We start from the raw sequence: 12,349 nt of genomic DNA on the forward strand, positions 1-12,349 counted from the left end.
GCGTCTTAGGGAATGAATATTAAAGGTTATGACTTTTTAAGAATACTTTTTGTGATACAATAAATGGTCTCAGGATCTTTTTTTATTTTGTTGTTGAGGATATACACAGCAACAGTAGAGCAACTCACCAGTTTCTACGTGACGAATCAGTGACATTGATGACATCCTTTGAGTCGTACAACCATTCTCACTGCTTTTTCTGAGCTGCTCCTCCCCCATTACATAAACTCACTGCCCTCCAAGCTTTCTGTCTCGTCTTTCCAGTTGCTGTTGTCACTTTGATCCCGTACAGATAGTTCTTAAAAGAGCATGGTGCTTGAGGCAGATTTTTTTTTTTTACTAATTAAGCTAAACTATCATTTGGTTTTAAGAAGACTTCAAGATTTGGTTTTAGGAAGACTTCAAGATATATTTTTGGTTTAAGGTTTAAAGATTATCTCAGGGCAAGAGTTTCGGGGGTTCATCTAGTCCCCATGGCTCCAGAAAGTCTGGAGCCTATGAGCATTTGAAATTCCCTTCTGCATTTTCCCACTTTTGATCAGGATTCTATAGAATCTTTGATGAGGATTCTATAGAATCTTTGATCAGAACGTTTAGTAATGGTAGCCGGGCACCATCCAGTTCTTCTGGTCTCATGGCGAAGGAGGCAGTTGTTCGTGGAGACATTCTTTCAGGATTTTAACAGTATTACAGGAAAGATTACTGCACAGAACAAAGAGACCTTTCCTTGGTAACGTTACTTCTGATCTAATTAGGGAAATCGTACGTGTTTATTGACAATTCAAAATCTGTGTATTTGGATATGCTTTCTGACGTGGTAATGAATTTTTGCTTAGATAAACGCAGAAGAAGCAGATTAGTTAGCTTTTGACAAAGTATGTGGGAAATACCTGAGCACTGACCCACAAAACCAGGAAAAGTGAGGTAAGGTCTTGGTCCCACCCAAACACTGCGGGTGCGTGTTCATATGTCATGTCTGTATCACGGAGGCCCTGTATCATGGTGGCGCAGACAGCTCAACTGCTAACTGAAAGTTGGTGACTCAGATCCACTCAGAGGCGCCTTGGAGGGAAGGTCACAGCCATTGAAAACCCTGTGGAGCAGTTTGACACACGTGGGTTCAGTGGGAGTTGGAATTGACTTGATGACAGCCGTTTTTGTTGTTGTTAATATCATATGCGTATATAGTGGAACCCGTGAGACCCGGAATTCTCCAGGACTGCCTTGTTTTCCTGGGTCTTACAAGTTTTCCACCTTTGACAGGGTCCAGTCTTACTGCTTTTCTATCCCTCGTTTTAGGAAGGTATTGAGTTTCTCTTCTCTGACAGGTTTCCACCTTACACATTCTCCAGTTTTTGCAGGTTTTATTGTATATATACAAAACCCATTGCCATTGAGTCAATTCCAACTCAGAGCGACCTTCTAGGACAGAAGCAAGCAAGCTGCTACACCTTTCTCCTGTGGAGTGGCTGGTGGGTTCGAACCGCCGACCTTTTGGTTAGCAGCCTAGCGCTTCACCACCGCGCTGCCAGGGCTCCTATGTGTATATACATGTATGTTACTGTGATTAATTTATGAAGATATCCATCTATAAATGTATCCCTTAAGTGTTCACACATTCTAATCATCTCACCATTTAAAAATAACTCAGTTTGTAGAGACAGGGAGAGATACAATAAGAAATATTGCCTGTTTATCATAAACACTTCAATGCCCAGTAGAAATTTCTGTAGCTGAATTGGCTGAAGAAGCTTAAGTTTTTCTGGCTCAAGCATCCTAACTGGGGTGCATTCCATCTTTCTCTCTGATAGAAGCTGCCCTGTGGAGCAAAGATTCATGTAAATATATCAAGCATACGGTGCCCTCAGGGAGGGCCTCTCCCCATCGCGAGCTTTGCTGTTGTGTAGAACAAGTTAACATTATGAGTTCAGACAGAAGTGCTGACAGCACAGTTTTGAGAAAAATACACTGCCTTGACTTTCAATTTCGGGAATATAGATGCTTTTGATACAACGGTCAGGAAGACCAGATGCGTTCTGAAATGAAAGGTACATTTGTTGCTTTGATAGAGGGCATGGTCTGTCAAACTTGAACGGGAATACAGCTCAGTTTCCAATCAACACCAAGGTAGCCATGGGTTCCCAAGCCCTCCTGGCTGTATCCAGCGCCCACTTATGGGCCTTATGAGCCACTTTTCCCTCCTGTCCAGGCCCAGTGAGCCCAGGCAGCCAGCTGTTCCCTTCCTCATCAACATGCTTTCAATCCAGGATGCTGCAGAAACCCCTATTTACCTGCGACAGGTGGCAGGTAGATGTTCTGAGAAGTGCAACAGAAAAATACCAGAAAATACTGATTTCCCTTTAGAATCTTTTCCCATTAAAAAGAATACACACAAAGGAAAGCACGTATGTGCACGCGTGTGCGCGCACACACACACACACACACAGCAGGACACCTTGCCTGTCGTTTGTGGCTTGTCTCTGGAAAGGACCACTTCCAACACCTTTGGTGACAGCTCGTGTCCTTTGTCCTCTTCGATGGGTATGCCCTAACCATTTCTTTCTTTCTTAATATTTTACTGTATTTTTGGTGAAAGTATTCACAGCGAAACAAGTTCCCATGCCACAATTTCTTCGCACAGTGCTCAGGGACATTGGTTACACTCCTCAGTTGGTGTCAGCATTCTCGTTTTCTCCCTTCTAGTTGTTCCACTCCCATTTATTAGTCTCACTGATACCCACCCCCACCAGCTTCTTATCTGTACTTTACAGTAACTGTTGTCCATTTGGTCTCATGTGGGTAATTTTTAAAAAGACCACAGTTCTCAAGCACAAACTTTGTTGCTTTCTGAGCTAACCCAGACCTTCACTGTTTCTTGGTGTGAAATGCGTTACTTAGTAACAGTGGTCCGCCCCCTCCCGTCCTAACAGAGAACGTGGGCTGGAAGGCTGGGAGGCGGGGATTAGAAAAGGAATCTAAATTGAGATTTCACTTCCGCCCTGAGTTTACCTTGAGACACAGCTCACGCCTCTACAGCTGTGATTTTCCTTTTGCTTGTACAGCGTGTTCTGCTGCTAATGTATTAAATTTCGAACCTTTTTTTAAGTGCTCAGAGCGTGATTCGGTCTAGCGTGTCTGTGCTTGCTAAATGGTGTTTGCACATTGGTGCTTCATTTGGTTTGTTCCCCAGTGGCTTCCTAAAAGGAGGAGTGGGGGTGGCAGGGGGACAGGGGAGTGGGGGGCGGGTGACAGACATCTTCAGAATTAGTGCTCCTGCCCCGTGCAGGGCTCCGCTTGATTTAAAGCACCAGATGATCTTTTGCTACAAGGCAGCACTTTTATCTTTCAAAATTCATCCGGCTCCCAGTGCATTAAGGAGCCCTGGTTATGCTGTGGTTAAGCGCTTGGCCATTAACAGAAAGGTCTACAGTTTGGACCCACAAGATGGTCTGCAGGAGGAAGATGTGGCAGCCTGCTCCCGTAAAAATGACAGCCTTGGAAAGCCTGTGGGGCAGTTGTGTCCTGTCCTCTAGGGTCGCTGTGGGTTGGCATGGACTCCACGACAGGGGGTTAGGCTTTCCCAGTGCGTTAAGGGTTAGCCATCTTGTATCCCCTAGTTACTACGGGAAGAAGGCAGTTCTGAAGGTCTTTTTTGTTTTGAGTAATTTCGCCGTTAAAGGCGTGTATTTCACAGGCAGACACTGGAGCCAGATCAGCCTTAGAAACGGCGAGGGAGCTTCCTTTCTTCCTAAAGTTTCTCAAGCAGAAGCATCCACCTTCCTTCCTCTAGCTGGAAACATAGGCATTTTAGCGCTATCGTCATCTCTCAGTGGGTCCTTAGCACCTGGACGTGGCTGACACTGCACCGTAAATAGAGACAGACAGACAGGCCGACAGATCCTCTCCCCGCGCAGCCTGCTGTCTAATTTAGAACGATGAAACGCCACCAAGGGAAATGCCAGATTGGAGGACGGAGGCTTAGCATGGTTTTGTTTGTACGTTGGTGATGAACTGATGCGTGGTGACTTGTTGCCATTATAAAGCGACTGTTGAGGGACGTCCACCTCCCACTAGAGAGGGCAGTGCTCCTTGGTGAATAGCCTGAGGCCCCCAGCCTCAAAGCCAGCGCCTTTCCAAACTGGGGTGGCCAGCTTCCTCCCCCACTCACCCTGCTGTCTCCAGGTCACCCTACACATCAGCCTCACTGTCTATCCTCCTCTTTTTATTTCTCCACGGCCTGTCTGAATTTTTTTTTTATCAACAGATGCCCATATGCTCTTCATTCTGGTGTCAGTCGGCATTGCTTTAAGTTGACATATTTTTACTTGGACGTTGCTTGGAGTTGGTCAGATTTAATTTTAATCTGGGCTACAAGTTAAACTAATTTTTATTTGTTCGTTTTGGCCTGTCTTTAGATTTGCACAGGTATAGCCTTATATTTATTAGTTAAAAACAAAAAATAGTTTCCATCGAGTTGACTTTGACTCAGGTCGACCCTGTGTGTCAGAGCAGAACTGTGCTCCATAGGGTTTTTAGTGGCCAATTTTTCAGAAGTAGGCCACCAGACTTTTTTTCCAAGGTGCCTTTGGGTGGACGTGAATCTCCAACCTTTTGATTAGCAACGGAGCGTCTGTGGATCTCAGCAATCAATCAGAGCCCCTCTTGAAATCCCTTCAACTAGGGAAAAATATGATCTGAATGACACAGATGGTTGTGTTTTGACTTGATTGAACTACTGTGCCCAAAAGGTTCTCATTTGTGGTGGGAGGTCCCTCTTATTATTGGACCACTCATAGCTGAAGGAGAGGTGCCCTGTGGCTCAGTGGTTAAGCTCTCAGCTGCTAACCGAAAGGTCGGCTATTTGAACCCACCAGCTGCTCTGCAGGAGAAAAGACCTGGTGATCTCCTCCCGTAAAGATTACAGCCTAGGAAACCCTGTGGGGCAGTTCTACTCTGTACTCTGGGGCCACTATGAGTTGGAATCAACTCGGCAGCAGTGAGTTAATATCTCTGAAGGAGTCCCTGGATGGCCCAGATGGTTAAGCACTCGGCTACTAACCAAAAGGTTGGCGGTTCGAACCTACTCAGAGACCCCTTGGACGAACCAAGCCCATTGCTATCGAGTTGATTCTGACTCATAGCAACCCTATAGGACAGAGTAAAACTGCCCCATAGGGTTTCCAAGAAACGGCTGGTGGATTCGAACTGCTGACTTTTTGGTCAGCAGCTGTAGCTCTTAACCACTGGGCCACCAGGGCTACTTGTAAGAAAGGCTCAGTGACCTACATCTGAAAATCACCGACTGAAAACCCACAGCACAGTTCTGCTCTGACACACGGGGTGGATAGGAGTCTGAACCGGCTCCTCGGCAACCGTGGCTTTCTGGGTTTTTTTTAATGTCCCTGAGGGTTGGGGCAGCATTCGTTTCCTGAGTCGTACAGGACTCTGCCTTGGACGCTGTGTAGTTTTGCCTGGAATGCCCGCTTGCGAATGTTGATGGGTGGGGCAGAATTGTCTGGGAGAGAGCTATTAGAAAGCTGAATGAGGATCTGCAAGGACTTTTACAGGGTACATTGTCTCTAAGGAGATAAGACAGAGTAGGCACAAACAAACAGCAGTGCTCTTGTTTTGCGTTTGTCTTCCACCAGCTCTGTCAGCTTGGTTAGGCGCAATGTTGTCTGACAGTAAGCACACGTGAACCTTACCTTCAGTTGACATCAGACGGACTGCGAGATGGTAGTGTGATGGGGCTCACTGCCGTACGTGTTGTGTTGTTGTTGTTGTTGGGTGCCCTCCGGTCCATTCTGACTCACAGCGTCCCCATGTGACAGAGCAGAGCTGCTTCATAGGGGCGTCTAGGTCGCTATGAGTCAGAATCAACTTCATGGCAATTTTTTTTTTTTAACGGGAATCTTTACTGAAGGTACCTCTTTTTCCCCAGTCCTCTGTGGCACCACGTGCTCCTTGGGAACTCTGTCGGGCAGCTCTACTCTGTCCTACAGGGTCGCTGTGAGTCGGAATCGACTCAATGGCAGCGAGTTTTTTTGGTTCTGTAGCACTATATTAGACAACATTCTGTTGCTATCCACAAGGTTTTCACTGGCCAATCCTCTTTGGAAGTAGGTTGCCAGGTCCTTCTTCCTAGTCTGTCTTAGTCTGGAAGCTCTGCTGGAACCTGTCCTCAAGGGTGACCCTGCTGATATTTGAAATACTGGTGGCATAGCTTCCAGCATTACAGCAACACGCAAGCCCCACAGTAAAACAAGCTGGCTGACAGTGGCCACATATTTTCGGGGGCATGACTCGATCTGTACCATACCTTATCCTGACCACTTTTGGGAGCCCACGTCCTGAACAAGGTGTCAGGCGATGAGACCTCAGGCTCCATTCACCCCAGGATCTTGATTGCTTTCCCCAGCTCGGCATGACAGGAAGATAGGCTTAGAACTTGAAGAGCAGAAACGGCGTTGGGCGAGGCCAGGAGACAGAAGTCTAGTCCAAGTCCATGTCCACTTGCTGTGTGGCCTCGATACCTCCAGGCCTGCTTCCTATTCTGTCAAGCAGCTCTTCTTCTGGGTTGTAGTGGACCTTAGTGAGAGAATAAATGTCGAAGCAGGTTCAGAACTGTGTTCTTCGTCACTTGGCGAGTGACGTTAGTGAACGTAGCCTCGGCTCAGCCACACCTCCTAATGGACTGGATTGCAGCGGGGCCTGGCCACAGAGTCATTTACAAGGTGTAATGGAGGCAGATGTCACTGAAGTTTGCTCGTGGGGCCCTTTAGAACCCAAAGGTGGGGTCTGTTGCTGTCTTGTTCCCGTGGTGGAGGTGAGGGGGACACATTTAGGAACCAGTTGGGCCTCTAACACAATTAGGTCCCAGCCTTTGGGGTCCTCCCTTGTGAAACGACTCCCTGTCTCTGTGCCCACATCCGTCTGGAGGTGGCCCCTGGCTCTGTCCGGAGCCAGTGATGCCAGGAGGCCACCAGGTCACTGAGGATCTGAGCGAGATCCCCAGAGGCTGGAGAAAGACTGGGTTTGACTGCTGACAAAATTCATTCATTCTTTCCTACATTCACTCATTTAGCAAGCTAAGCTCACCTACCATGTCCAGGCAATATATAGGGCGCAGATACCAGTAGGCAATAACTCACAGGAAAACTAGTTGCTGCGGAGATGATCCCTGACTCGTGTGACCCCATGTGCGTCAGAGTAGAACTATGCTCCATAGGTTTTCAATGGCTGGTTTTTTGGATGTAGATTGCCAGGCCTTTCTTCTGAGGCACCTCTGGGTAGACTCAAACCTCCAACTTTTTGGTTAGTAGTCGAGCGTGTTAACTGTTTGGACCACCCAGGGACTCCCAACACATAAATATGACCCTCCATGTGACTTTTAAAGGGGCCCTTGTGGTGCAATGGTTAAGCACTCAAACACTAATCAAAAGGTTGGCAGTTTGAACCCACCAGCACTCTACTGGAGAAAAGGCCCAGCGATCGGCTTCTGTAAAGATCACAGGCTAGGAAACCCTATGGAGCAGTTCTGCTCGGTCACATGGGGTCCTATGAGTAGAAAATCAACTTCACAACACATAACAACAACAAGTGCTTAGCCATTGCACCATCAGGGCCCCTATCCTCTGCAGGTAGAGAGAAATGACAGGCTGGTGTTTGAGTGTTTGCCTTCCACCTAAGGATCTTTGGCAGCAGAGTAAAGGAGGCTGGCTGGCACTGGTGGCATACTGCTGAGGCAAAGGGTATATGAGGGTTTCCATGGCTCTATGGGAGCAAGCTGGGCTGGAGCTACTTTAAATTCCTCCCAAGAGGATCATCTGAGTCCAACAGGGAGAATAAGGACAAAGGAGAAGCCAACAAAGCTGGAAGAAATGGAATGACCGCATCAAAGAGTGGAATGTCCCCTGTGAGGGTCACTGAGGGGCAATGAAAACAACTTTAAAGAGCAACTGCAAAGCAGAGTGTCACTGTGAGGACTAAGGTGCGCCTGACCCAAGCCGTGGTGCCTTCAGTCGCCTCATACGCATGTGAAACCTGGACAGTGAATAAGGAAGACCGAAGAAGAATTGATGCCTTTGAATTACGGCATTGGTGAAGAATATCGAATATAACAGAAGAACGAGCAAATCAGCCTTGGAAGAAGTACGACCAGGACGCTCCTTAGAAGCGAGGGTGGCAAAACTTCGTCGCATGTGCTTTGGACATGTTATCAGGAGGGACTGATCCCTGGAGAAGGACATCATTCTTGGTAAAGTGGAGAGTCAACGAAAAAGAGGAAGACCCTTAGTGAGATGGATTGACACAGCGGCTGCAACAATGGGCTGAAATATAGCAAGACTGTGAGGATGTCTCAGGACCGGGCAGTGTTTCATTCTGTTGTGCATAGTGTCGCTAAGAGTCAGAACTGGCTCGACAGCACCTAACAACAACAACAACATGAGGACCAGCAGCGAAAGTGAAAAGAAAAGATTGCATGTGTTATGCAACGCTTTAATTTCCTATGTGGAAAATTATCTATTTGTAGATCTCCAAACTACAGTCCTCTTCCTGTCTCCACAGGCTTGCAGCCGATTAAATTGGAAAATATCACTGTGTTCTGGTCATAAATGTAGTTATGGTTGAGAAAGTATCCAGAATGCCTGCAGTTTTTCCACTGCTAAGGAGCCCCAGTGGCACAATGGTTAAGTGCTCACTGCTAACCAAAAGTTTGGTGGTTCAAACCCACCAGCCGCTCTGTGGGAGAAAGACCTTCCAATTTGCTTCCGTAAAGGATTTCAGCCTCGGCACCATTAGTGAACATTTTGATCAGAGATTCTATAGAAGAATCCTGATCAAAAGGGGGAAAAGGCAGAGCAGAATTTCAGATTTCCATGGAGCTATGGAGGCTGGATGAACCCCTAAAACTGTTGCCCTCATATAATCTTTAAACCTTAAACCAAAATATCCGCTGAAGTCTTCTCAAAACCAGACAATAGTTTAGCTTAACTAGTAAAAAATGTCTGCCTTGAGCATTGTGCTCTTTTAAGAACTTTCTGTATGTGATCACAGTGACGACAGCAACTGGAGAGATTAGCTAGGAAGCTTAGGGGGCAGTGAGTTTATGTTAATGGGGAGGAGTGATTCGGAAAAGGACGGTGAGAACGGTTGTACAACTTCGAGGATGTCGTCAGTGTCACTGAACTGTACATGTGGAAACTACTAAATTGGTAATGTTATGCTGTGTATACTTTCAACAATTATTTTTTTTTCAATTGGCTGTCCCAGAGTATCCAGTAGACCATTCTAGAAGCTATCTGTCAGGAAACACCACCCAGACCAGAAGGTCTTAACCTGGATTCAAGGATGAGTTTCAGGGATATATAGTTTCCTGAAGTTGAAAGCTTAGTAGTAGTGTGTGTGTGTGTGTGTGTGCGCGCCCGTGCGTATGTGCGCATGCGCCCCTGTGTGCACATGTGTATTTTTCTGGGGTAGGAGCCATGCTTCTCATTAAGTTCTCATGAAGGAACATACTCCTCACAAGACTAACAATCAGTGATTCAGACCAGCGTTCAGTTAACTACAGTCTGTCTGTCGAATCCGGCCCACCGCCTGTTCTTGTAAATAAAGTTTTATTAGAACACAGCCGTGCTCATGCAGTATGTATCATGTGCCCTGTGTTATCTGTGGCTGCTTTCATGCTACAACTGCAGAGGTGAACGGTTACACAGACCGTACAGCTCTTAAAGCATGAAGGATTTACTAACCTGACCCCTTACAAAAAAGTGACCAAGACAGTATTTTTTAAAAGCCGTCCACTGTACTTCAGCAGATGATCAATAAGTTACCGTCAAGTAAGTCAATAATTTTAGAATCAAACTTTCCTGCTCTCATTTGCAATTGCATAGAGTAGTTAACCTGACTGATGCAGTTAACGTATCGTCTTTGGAAGTTCACTGGACTGCGGGTGGCAGCGAGGGAGACTGGTTAAAATTCCTTCATGACTGGGGGTCCTATGCCAAGCTTTCTTTGCTAACTGCTGAAAGGAGGTTATAAGTGAGAGAATTACTGTCACTCTGAAGAGTTCAGTACAGAGTTCTGCTGCTGGCCGCAAACCAGATATGCGCACTCACGTAATTAGCCGCAGCACATTTAGAAGATGATGAACTGTGCGAATGCTCACGCCACGTTAGTACAGACCTGAGGAGAGAATCCCATCTTTTGACTGGCCGATGGGGTCAGTCCAAGTAAAGTAAAACGTCTTAGGGGTATTTTCAAAGGAACAACACCACTCAATTTGATAGAGTACTTTTCTTGGGCTACAAAAAAGTCATACTCCATTTTAATGTGTTTTAAGTTGTTTGTTTCCATTTTAATCTTTTTTTTTTTAATTAACAGTATATTATGTTAATTTCATCCCCTTAAGTCAAGAACGCTTTTTTTTTTGTTTTGTTTATTTGTTTTCTTTTGTTTGTCTCATCTCTCTGATCTTTTTGCAGACAGATGAGTTTATGCGTATAGACTTTAATTATACATTGTGTATTCCTGGTTGAAGGAGCCCTGGTAGTGCAATGGTTAAGTGCTCAGCTGCTAACGGAAAGGTTGTCAGTTCAAGCCCACCCAGCGCCTCCTTGGGAGAAAGACCTGGCAGTCTGCCCAGGTAAAGATTACAGCCTAGAAAAACCTATAGGGCACTTCTGCTCTGTCACATGGCGTCACTATGAGTCAAAATTGACTCAATGACAACAACACCCTCCTGTGCTCAGGAGAATGTTCCGGTCAGTGCAGGGGACAAAAGAGCATGCTGGCCTCCTTTGTGGGATGATCGCCCAACTTCAGGGGAAGAATGGCCCAGCTGAAGCTGGACATCGGCCGGAGGCCACCTTGCCACCACTGCCCACAAGGAAGCATGAGAGGGTTACTCTAGCTTTTTCTGTTTCTTTCCCTCCTGTCTGGGAGCATTTAGGCAGCTATACTCTTGATATTTGGGCGGGCCAGCCCTCAGCAGCATCATTTATTTGAGAAAAGCAAGGGCCTGGAAACCAGATGGACCTTGCTTCGAATCCCTTCTCTGCCATTTTGAATACTTGAGCAGAACTGGGATGCCTGAGGCTCTTAAATAGCCAGGATTCCTGGATAAAATCAAGAAGATGCTATCTGTCACGGACACATTCAAAGTGCTGGGCTAGAGTTAAAGTAATCAATTAAACAGAAAGCCCCAGAGCGTTCAGCTGACACACTGGCTGTGAGCTTGCATCGGGTGGCAGCTGTTCAAAGAGACCACCTTCACCCCTGGGTTGTATTTGAATAAATCCGTAGCCTCTGTTAGGTGAGTGTGAAGCCCTCATGGAATGCTGTGTTCAGTTCTGGAACAGGAAGGCAAGCTCAAGAATCATTATGAATGTCTAAACAAGAGCCCTGTCCTGGTAGCACAGTGGTTAAGTGCTCAGCTGCTGAAAGGTCGATGGTTCAAACTCACCCATGGCTACTCGGGAGAAAGATGTGGCAGTCTGCTCCCCTAAAGATTACAGCATTGGAGACCCTATGGGGCAGCTCTACTCTGTCCCACGGGGTCTCTATGAGTCGGAATTGACGGCAGCAGGCTTGGTTTTTCTTTTTTGAAGCGGGTGGTTATGAGGAAGTGAACAAAGATAATGGCAGTAGCTTTGGAAAGCAGGGGGCAAAAGGTTAGATGTTGAGAGTGAAGTCGAGGGATTTGGTGTTAAGGAGGATGCTGGCGCCTTAGCCATCACGGGACCCACAGAGATGTCGACTCAGTGTGGTTATGCTGGATCCCAGGTGGCTATAGAGTGATCATAAGGAGGCCCACAGGGGGAAGCTCACGGGGTCACGGCAAGATGTAGATTGGAGAGAACATCTAATTAGAAGCAGCAGCCCTGGTGGCGTGGTGGTTAAGCGCTTGCTGCTAACAGGAGGGTCGGTAATTTGAACCCACCCAGTGGCTCCACAGGAGAAAGACCTGAGGATCTGCTCCTGTAAAGACCACAGCCTAGAAAACCCCATGGGGCAGCTCTGCTGTGTCACATGGGGTCACCCAGAGTCGGAATTGACGGGACGGCACCAGCAACCACAACGTATTTGGAGGTCAGCAGTGTGTTGCCAAACGCAGACGAACTTGGGCTTAAACTGCTTTCATCACTAACTAGCTGTGTGGCCTTGGACAATTATTTATCATCTCTAAGCTTTAATTTCCTAAACTGTAAAATAGGGAAAATTATACAGACTTCAAAGGGTTTGCTTATTGCAGACCATCTGGTGACTATTTGTCACCGTCACTGTCTACCATAACCGTCATCGCTGAAGCTGTTAGAGCAGATGAACTTGGCTACAAATACACAGCAGA

General features: G+C 46.6%; 1 protein-coding gene across 3 annotated transcripts in view; it reads left to right on the forward strand.

Annotated features, from left to right (window-relative positions):
* DCLK1 (doublecortin like kinase 1) overlaps positions 1 to 12,349 on the forward strand; it is a 406,473-nt gene that overhangs the window by 210,984 nt on the left and 183,140 nt on the right. The window lies entirely within an intron of this gene.

The sequence above is a fragment of the Loxodonta africana genome, chromosome 17, assembly GCF_030014295.1.
Source record: "Loxodonta africana isolate mLoxAfr1 chromosome 17, mLoxAfr1.hap2, whole genome shotgun sequence".
Classification (NCBI taxonomy): Eukaryota; Metazoa; Chordata; class Mammalia; order Proboscidea; family Elephantidae; genus Loxodonta; species Loxodonta africana.